Source organism: Mandrillus leucophaeus, unplaced genomic scaffold, assembly GCF_000951045.1.
Source record: "Mandrillus leucophaeus isolate KB7577 unplaced genomic scaffold, Mleu.le_1.0 Scaffold31, whole genome shotgun sequence".
NCBI classification, from domain to species: domain Eukaryota; kingdom Metazoa; phylum Chordata; class Mammalia; order Primates; family Cercopithecidae; genus Mandrillus; species Mandrillus leucophaeus.
Genome location: NW_012103254.1, coordinates 2,100,313 through 2,109,504, shown reverse-complemented (window position 1 = coordinate 2,109,504; position 9,192 = coordinate 2,100,313).

Here is a 9,192-nt window from a genome sequence, read left to right as displayed (position 1 = left end):
GGAATAATTTGATTTAAAACTTCAGGGATAACTTTGAGGGGTTCAAGACTTCAGCAGAGGAATTAACTACAGATGTGATAGAATTAGCAAGAGAACTAGAATTTTAAGTGGAGCCTGGTGATGTGACTGAATTGCTTCAATCTCAGGATAAAACTTAAATATATGAGGATTCAATTCTTAAGGATGAGCTAAGTAAGTGATTTCTTAAGATGGAATCTACTCCTGACAAAGATGCTGTGAACATTGTTGAAAAGACCACAAAGTCTTTAGAATATGACATAAACTTAACTGATAAAGCAGCAGCATGTTTTGAGAGGATTGACTCCAATTTTGAAAGAACTGAAGTCAGTTTTACTGTGAGTAAAATGCTATCAAACAGCATTGCATATTATGAAAAAATTTGTCTTGAAAAAAAGAGTGGCAATGTGACAAACTTCACTGTTTTTTTAAGGAATTGCCACAACTATTCCAACCTTCAGCAACCACCACCCTAATCAGTTAGCAGCCATCAACATTGAAACAAGACTCTCCACCAGCAAAATGATTACTATTCTTTTAATACTGAGAAGATTATTAGCATTTTTTAAAGAAATAAAGTATTTTTAACAAGGTATGTACTTTTTTGACATAATGCTATTTCACACTTAATAGACCATGGTATTGTGTAACATAACTTTTATATGCACTGGAAAACTAAAAAAATCATGTGACTTGCTTCATTATTTGTTTTATTGCAGTGGTCTGGAATCCATCCAGAAATATCTCAGATGTATGTCTGTATCTAAATCTTTAATTGTATCTAAGTGCATGATGCTTTCTGTATAGATAATACAACAATTTGTTTCAGCAATCTGACCATTTTATAATCAAGGTCTAAATTACAGTGGAATTTAATGTGGTGATAACTGTGGTTGGAAGGGATATTGAAATAAGAGTTCAAATAGGAGATAAAAACCTCACTTATGTTACACACTTTCTTAGAAGCAACCTTTACCCTGCTTCCAATTTAAAGGACCCAAATTACTTTTTTCCCCTGATTGTAGATGTGTTTTTATTTCTAGGTCTAAAATCAATTACTCTTGGCACAGAGTAATTAAGTGAACCAATTAGATGTTGATCCAAATTAGGACCACACTTCCTTTGAAACATTCTTGAACTAAACATTGACTATCAACTCTCTATTGTTAGTATCTTTTCTGTCTCTGTTCTGGTTGTTTTCTGGAAAGGAACAATTCATGCTATATAGACAAAGAAATTACTGATATATTTTAATTGTGTGTTACTCCCAGACGCGGTACATTTTAATTCACAAAAAAATACACCTGGCTATCTAAGTCAGCTGTCAACTCTTGTACTCAGGTTAACTTCATTTAAATCGCTTAAGTACCTATCATACTATAAATTGATTTGAATTTCTCCCTGATGTAGCTCTGAATTATTTTGGTGTTTTCTCTCTGGCTTATTGTATAAGGTACATTTTTTTTTGCCTAATATTTTTGCATTAGTTCATGATTTTCTTAAATCCTTCTCTGAACTAATAATGTAGTTAGGTTTCTCCAATAATTGGAAAAGTTTAATGTTATCAGGTGAAAAAGCCAAATCAAATAAAATCACAATAAATAATAAGTCTGAAACCATTTCACTAGAATAACTATGTATTGTTGTATATGACTAAAAAAATTACAGGTTGTATTAGTCCATTTTCATGCTGCTGATAAAGACATACCTGAGACTGGACAGTTTATAAAAGAAAGAAGCTTAATGGACTTACAGTTTCACATGGCTGGGGAGGCCTCACAGTCGTAGCAGAAGGCAAGGAGGAGCAAGTCACATCTTACATGGATGGCAACAGGCAAAAAGCGAGAACTTGTGCAGGGGAACTCCTGTTTATAAAACCATTAGAGCTCATGAGACTTATTCATGATCAGGAGAACAGCACAAAAAAAGATCTGCCCCTTTGATTCAATTACCTCCCACTGGCTCCCTCCCATGAAACGACACATGCAAATTGTGAGAATCACAATTCAAGATGAGATTTGGGTGGGGACACAGATGAACCATATAATTCTGCCCCTGGCCACTCCCAAATCTCATGTCTTCACATTTCAAAACCAATTATGCCTTCCCAACAGTTCCCCAAAGTCTTAGCTCATTTCAACATTAACTCAAAAGTCCACAGTCCAAAGTCTCATCTGAGACAGGGCAAGACACTTCTGTCTATGAGCCTGTAAAATCAAAAGCAAGTTAGTTACTTCCTAGATACAACAGGGGTACAGGCATTGGGTAAATACAGCCATTCCAAGTGGGAGAAATTGGCCAAAACAAAGGGGCTATAGACCCCATGCAAGTCCAAAATCCAGTAAGGCAGTCAAATTTTAAGCTCCAAAATGATCTCCTTTGACTCCATGTCTTACACCCAGGCCACATTGATGCAAAAGGTGGGTTCCCATGGTCTTGGGCAGCTCTGCCTTTGTGACCTGCAGGATATAATACCCCTCCTGGCTGCTTTCACCAGCTGGCATTTAGTGTCTGTGACTTTTCCAAGCACAAAGTGCAAGCTGTTGGTGGATCTACCATTCTGGAGTCTGGAGGACAGTGGCCCTCTTCTCACAGCTCCACTACGTGGTGCCCCAGTGGGGACTCTGTGTGGGGGTTCTGATCCCACATTTCCCTTTTGCACTGCTCTAGCAAAGGTTCTCTATGAGGGCCCCACCCCTGCAGAAAACTTCTGCAGGGGCTTCCGGGCATTTCCATACACCCTCTGAAATCTAAGCAGAAGTTCGCAAACCTCAATTCTTGACTTTTGTGCACCTACAAGCTCAACACCATGTGGAAGCTGCCAAGGTTTGGGGCTTCTACCCTCTGAAGAAACAGCCTGAGAGCCTAAGCTATTCTTCGGACTCTTTTAGTCACAGCTGTAGTAGTTGGGACACATGGCACCACATTCCTAGACTGCACACAGCAAAGGGATACTGAGCCCAGCCTGTGAAACCATATTTTTCTCCTAAACCTCCAGGCCTGTGATGGGAGGGGTTGCTGCAAAGGTATCTAACATGCCCTGGAGACATTTTCCCCATTGTCTTGGTGATTAACATTGGGGTCCTAGTTACTTATGCAAATTTCTGCAGCTGGCTTGAATCTCTCAGAAAATAGGATTTTCTTTTCTATCACATTGTCAGGCTGCAAATTTTTCAAACATGTATGCTCTGCTGACCTTTTAAAACTGAATGTCTTTAACAGCACCCAAGTAACCTCTTGAATGCTTTGTTGCTTAGAAATTTCTTCCTCCCGATACACTAAATCATCTCTCTCAAGTTCAAAGTTCCACAAATGTCTAAGGCAGCGGCAAAATGCCAGTAGTCTCTTCGGTAAAACATAACAAGAGTCACTACCTTTGCTCCAGTTCCCAAGAAGTTTCTCATCTCCATCTGAGACTACCTCAGCCTGGACCTTATTGTTCATATCACTATCAGCATTTTCATCATTTTCAGGTATCTTTTCAGCAGCACCCCACTCTACTGGTACCAATTTACTGTATTAGTCTGTTTCCACAATGCTGATAAAGACATACCTGAGACTGGGCAGTTTACAAAAGAAAGAGGTTTAAGGGACTTACAGTTCCACATGGCTGGGGAGGCCTCACAATCATGGCAGAAGGTAAGGAGGAGCAAGTCATGTCTCACATGGATGGCAACAGGCAAAAGGAGAGAACTTGTACAGGGGAACTCCTGTTTGTAAAACCGTCAGATCTCAAAAGACTTATTCACGATCATGAGAACAGCACTAGAAAGACTCTCCCCTATGGTTCGATTATGTCCCACTTAATCCCTCCCACAGCATGAAGTGGGAGTTGTGGGAGTTACAATTCAAGATAAGATTTGGATGGGGACACAGCTAAACCATATCACAGAGGTTCAACATGTTTTGCAATATCATGGTATTTAAATGCATGTGGATATATTTGTCTGTCAAAGAGAATTTTTCTTTCTCCTTTTTTCAAAGATAACTATGTTTTTACTTGAAATCAAAGATAATAAAGGTGAATTCATACAGCAAGCCACATATCTCTCTCTCACACTGTTTATTTAAAATGGATTCAGTCCAACAATCTTTAGGTTAAAAGTACTGTATGCCAACCTAATACTGTTCCCTGATCTCATCTGTGTGTAATATTTGTGTGCATGGCTTTCAGATGTAGGATTTTATAACCACAATGTTCTGAAAACATAATGTGGGGACACATTACCCCACTGGTCAATGCCCCACCCCTTCAATGCAAATCTTTCAGCCTCTTTTCATATGGAGACAATTCAATAGCCTTGGAACATTTTCTGGAATATTTTCCACAATGAGCAAGATCTCTTGTCTCCTGTGTACTACATCAGTGTGTGAAAGGTCATCTTCCAAATCAGTAGGTACATATAATTACACACACTGAATTGACTATACATGGATCCTTCTCATTTTAGGTATCCTTTTTTTCTTCAATTATGCTAATTCTCCTTCACCATGAAATATGTAAAAACAGAATCTTATACTCACTTCTAAAATATATAAGCTATATGAAACAAACAAACAAAACAGAAATTAAAGCTTGGGAAAATAGAAGTCAATGAAAAGTTTGAAACACCTAGATTCAAGTAAAACCTGCATCAAGTGTCAAAATCTTAAGCAGTAGAAACACAAATAACATTTTTTCAGAGCACTAAATGGCAGTATTCAGATCCAGTATGTCTTTGTTTTGGACCTCACTAAATTCTAAACACTGGAAGAAAGAAATTGCTCAGTTTGAATCAAGTGTTTAATTCTGGATGAATCAGTGGAAGCTAGGAGTGCTTGGGTCACACAGCACATGTGTGACCACAGGTCTGCTGCAAGACATTCTGGGGCTGATGTTAATTTATCTCACCAATAGGTGTCTTTCTCTAATAACAGATAAATTTTAATAGGTTGCAAACTGTTACCTTGTAAGGGATTTGGTAATATATTGGGTATATGTTCCTCTTTGGGAACTTCTCTAATAATATCAGAACCTTGGAGGTCTCTTATAGTACCCACTCTCACCCCACCCTGACATAAAACCTAAGGCCAAGTCTCAATTTAGTTTCCAGTGCTGCTTATTTATAAATATATTTGTTTTGACATTTCTCCTAATTTCTAATAAATACATATTCTCTACTTAAAAGAGACTTGTGTCTCCAAGCCAGACAAGGAGTTCGTGCAACAGACATAGTATACAAATAATGAGGAAACCAACACTGAAGGAGACTTCTAGGTGAGCTAGAAGCTAGCTTGTGAAATGTGTCTAACTTCATTGGGTCAAACCAAACTGGGAAGAGTTTAAAGATTTTCAATAACTATGGCAGGGAATTTATAGGTGGAGCTAGAAGAACATGAAATTGAGAGGAAGAAAACCTAAAAAGGGGGAATAGGAAAGTTGTGGTCTCTTTCCACAGTGACTTCCAGTAGGATCAAGCTGAATGGTGAGCCTGTCTATAAACATTGATGAGTCTGGCACAGACTTCTTAATTTTTAATAAGAAACTTGTAAACTCATTTTTTTCTCTAGAAAAAAAGAATGCAATACTAACTTGGGGAAAGGTACTTTTTAACCACATACAACTCATCTATCCTTAACCTGCCAGAAGTTTTTTGCTGGCTGACTCATGTCTTGGATCTTTCATTGACTTCAGATATTTTTTCTTCATACTAATCTCTGGTATGCTATCTTTCTTAGTGTTATATTCTACAGTGATCTTCATTAACTGCCCAACACCCAACTATGATTTTTATAAGGATGACCATACACGTAGATGTTTACATTACTACATAATATGAATGTGAGTTACATACTGGCTTTTTCTACATATCTGTTATACATTAATATCTATAATTTAGTTTCTGCAATATATTTCCTATTTTTCAATAAGAAGTGGGTTCCTGTTGCTCTTCAAAAAACTAAATCAATATTATTATATCCTAATACATAGACTAATTCTCACTGGAAGAAAGATGCTGATAATGATGTCATGCTGTATCAGTGTAAGGTAAATTATATTACCATACAACCTGGGATATTTACTTAATAAATTTAATCATTCTAGATAATTCAAGTAAGAATGATTTTCCTCAGCAGAATTTGTTTTAAACACTACAAACTTTATCAGCCAGCCTTCTTACACTTAACCACTTGCTGGACCAGTCGATGAGCCCTGTTGCCTCTGTAAATCAAATTGATTGATGCCTAGGGCACATCACTTGCCCATGGCAGGTCAGTTCTCTCTCTGGATGGCCATTAACTTCAGCTTCCACCACTTGAATTTTACTTAGAAAAATTGAGGTGTCTTTCTTTGAAAGCTTGTTATGCCATATATGCTCAAAATTCAGCAATGTCACTTAAATGTTATGAAAATAAATTGAGATACATTCAAAATAGAAGAGATTCATTATTTTATATTGTTCTGTAAGAAAATAAACATAATATATGGGAAAATAATTGTGGACCAGATAACTCTGAAAGATTGGGGATGTAAAAATATAAATGCTTCTCTACTGAAATTGCCATATAGTATTTTCATATCCTCTCTACAGAGTGAATGGATTAAACCCAAAAGCAATAAATGATGTATCATGAGTATGTCTTACATAATGATTATAATATCAATTGTCATTAGGCCAACCTGTGTCCGCAAAAATGTATTCTCTTCATAAAATATATGTATTATTGTATAACACATTATATCAATACCTATGTGTAGGTGTATGCATATACCTATGCACAATCATAAACACACACACCCCATACATATATGTGCAATGCTACATATGTGTTTACCATGTACTTTTGAACTCACTATTTCTAGGAAACAAACAAACAAAAATAGGGGTTTATTCTAATTGATTCAAATAATTACTTCTAGTTTACTTAGTCTTTGTAGATACATAAAAAAAACCCAACAGAACATTCACCAATTACTTTTTTAGGATGGTAAATTTGAAGTTTTTAGACCGATGCCAGAGTTTACCGGTTGTTTTTTAAGACGGAGAGGTGAATTGGGTTATCTTTGTTTTATATCTCTTATCACTAACATTATATTTAAAAATGAAGTATAAAATTGCAGCTTAAGAAATAATAGCTCCTGATGCTCTTAAGTCACTATCACATTAAATCTTGTACATTTTGAGGAAAATAGGGTTTTTTTTTCACTATGCATACGTGTTTTATCACAAAGAACATAAAAACACATATAAACTGGGTTAACATTTTTTTTTTCTTGATAATCCAGGAAAGACTATGTTCTAGTATCAGCCAAGTTTTAACAAAACATTTTATCTTTTTTCATAATATAGATGACCCCTTTGTAATACAACTTTCTACTTTGATGATGTCAAAGCAAAAATTGTATCAATATTACACAGGCAAGGAACATTGTATTCCAGAGGACAGATGAGGACTCAATTTGAACTCAACTACAATGGAATAAAGGCTGGAGGATTTTAAAAGTTGGTGAAGGAGGTGGGGGAGTGGGAGAGATCATAAGCTGTTTTTGCTAGTAGGTGTTCCCAAAGGAAAAATAAACTTTCCCATATCTTTATCACAGGAGTCATATGACCGCTGAAGTTGGGCTCCTACCCTCCTACAAAGACTGGGAGATAGGAGTGCTATCATTCTTGATATTTACATTTCAAGAAGATGGCTCCCAGATCCTGGAGAAAGAAATTCCTAGGTTTAAATACTAGTGAGAGACTTTTAAATAGATTTACATACATCTCAAAGGAACAGATAATGAATTTATAATTACAAGTTTTCCAAAAAATGTTCTAAGAAAAGGGAACTCAGAGATTAGAAATAGGAAAAAGTCTGTCTAGAGTTCAGTCAAGCTGAGAGGAACATTAGGCTGCCTTGATTAATAAAAATATTCTATGTCTGCAGTAGACAATATAGTAGTGACTAACCACTGGTGGATACTGAGGTCACGAAATGTGGGTATTATGACTGAGTCATTGAACATTTCCTTGCATTTAAATCCAGTTGAGGTAAATTTAAATTAATTAGCAATAAGTAGCTAGTGGCTGGGCAATACATAAACGTGGCATGTACATATAAATATATATGGAAACATAATCAACGGTTATTATCTTGAACAAAAGTAAAATTTTAAGTTAAAAATGAAACATAATTGATCTATAAAGCACCTGCCTTTACATTTAGGATAGCTTATGTACTAATTTGCGTTGCTACACTTTATTAGTTATTTGTTGTCATGTGATTTCACTTATGATGAATAATCAAAAGATTCACTAACTAAACACACCCTGACTTATTAATTTGCAAATATTTGTTTTCAATTATTCATTTTCCACACACCCAAAGGGTCCCAGTGCATGAGGAAATTCCATGAGAGAGAAAAGTAAATAAACTTCCATATTTTGCATTTCTGCCTTGGTTACAACATCATTCCACATTCAGTGCTGGAGCTGCACAGCACTCTATTTCAAAACCAACCTTTCTATAAAAAAGGAGTCTATCTATTGTTTATCACACTGTTTTTCTGAATTAATGATATGGGTAAATACCCAATCCCAGAATTTTTTACCCATTGCTTAATCCAGTTTTGTTGCAGGAGATAGAAATTTCCAGCAGAAATTACTCTGCATCCTCATTCTTTCTTTTCTCTTCCTTTTGTTTAGGAGAGATATATACCATTATCCCAAGGTAAACCTGTGTACCACTGTTAGCATCTCCTTTCATAGCTGTGTTGCCAGGACCTGGATTTGCCATCAATTCCTCTGCTACCTGTAATGTTAACTGCTCTTTCCGCTGATTCCTACTTCCAACCCAAGTCTAAAATCAAATTGACGTTTTTCCCAGGCAGGAATGACAGAAACCAACAGTGGCAGCAACAACAACAACTAAAAAAACAACAGACACTCTCGCGGTTAAGGAAGTTGCTCCAATTTTCATGTGTTGAAATACATATAAATGCATGTAAGAATTATAAATACATATAAGACTTAAGGACAGTCTACATTCCCAGAATCTTTTATCAAACATCTAGAAAAAGCAAACAAGCAAAACAAAACAAAACAAAAAAACTAACCAAGTCTTACTTACAGATACAAAGGCAAAAATCCTAAGAAACAAAAAAGAAAGAGAGAGAGAGGGGAGAGAGAGAGAGAAAAGAAAGAAGAA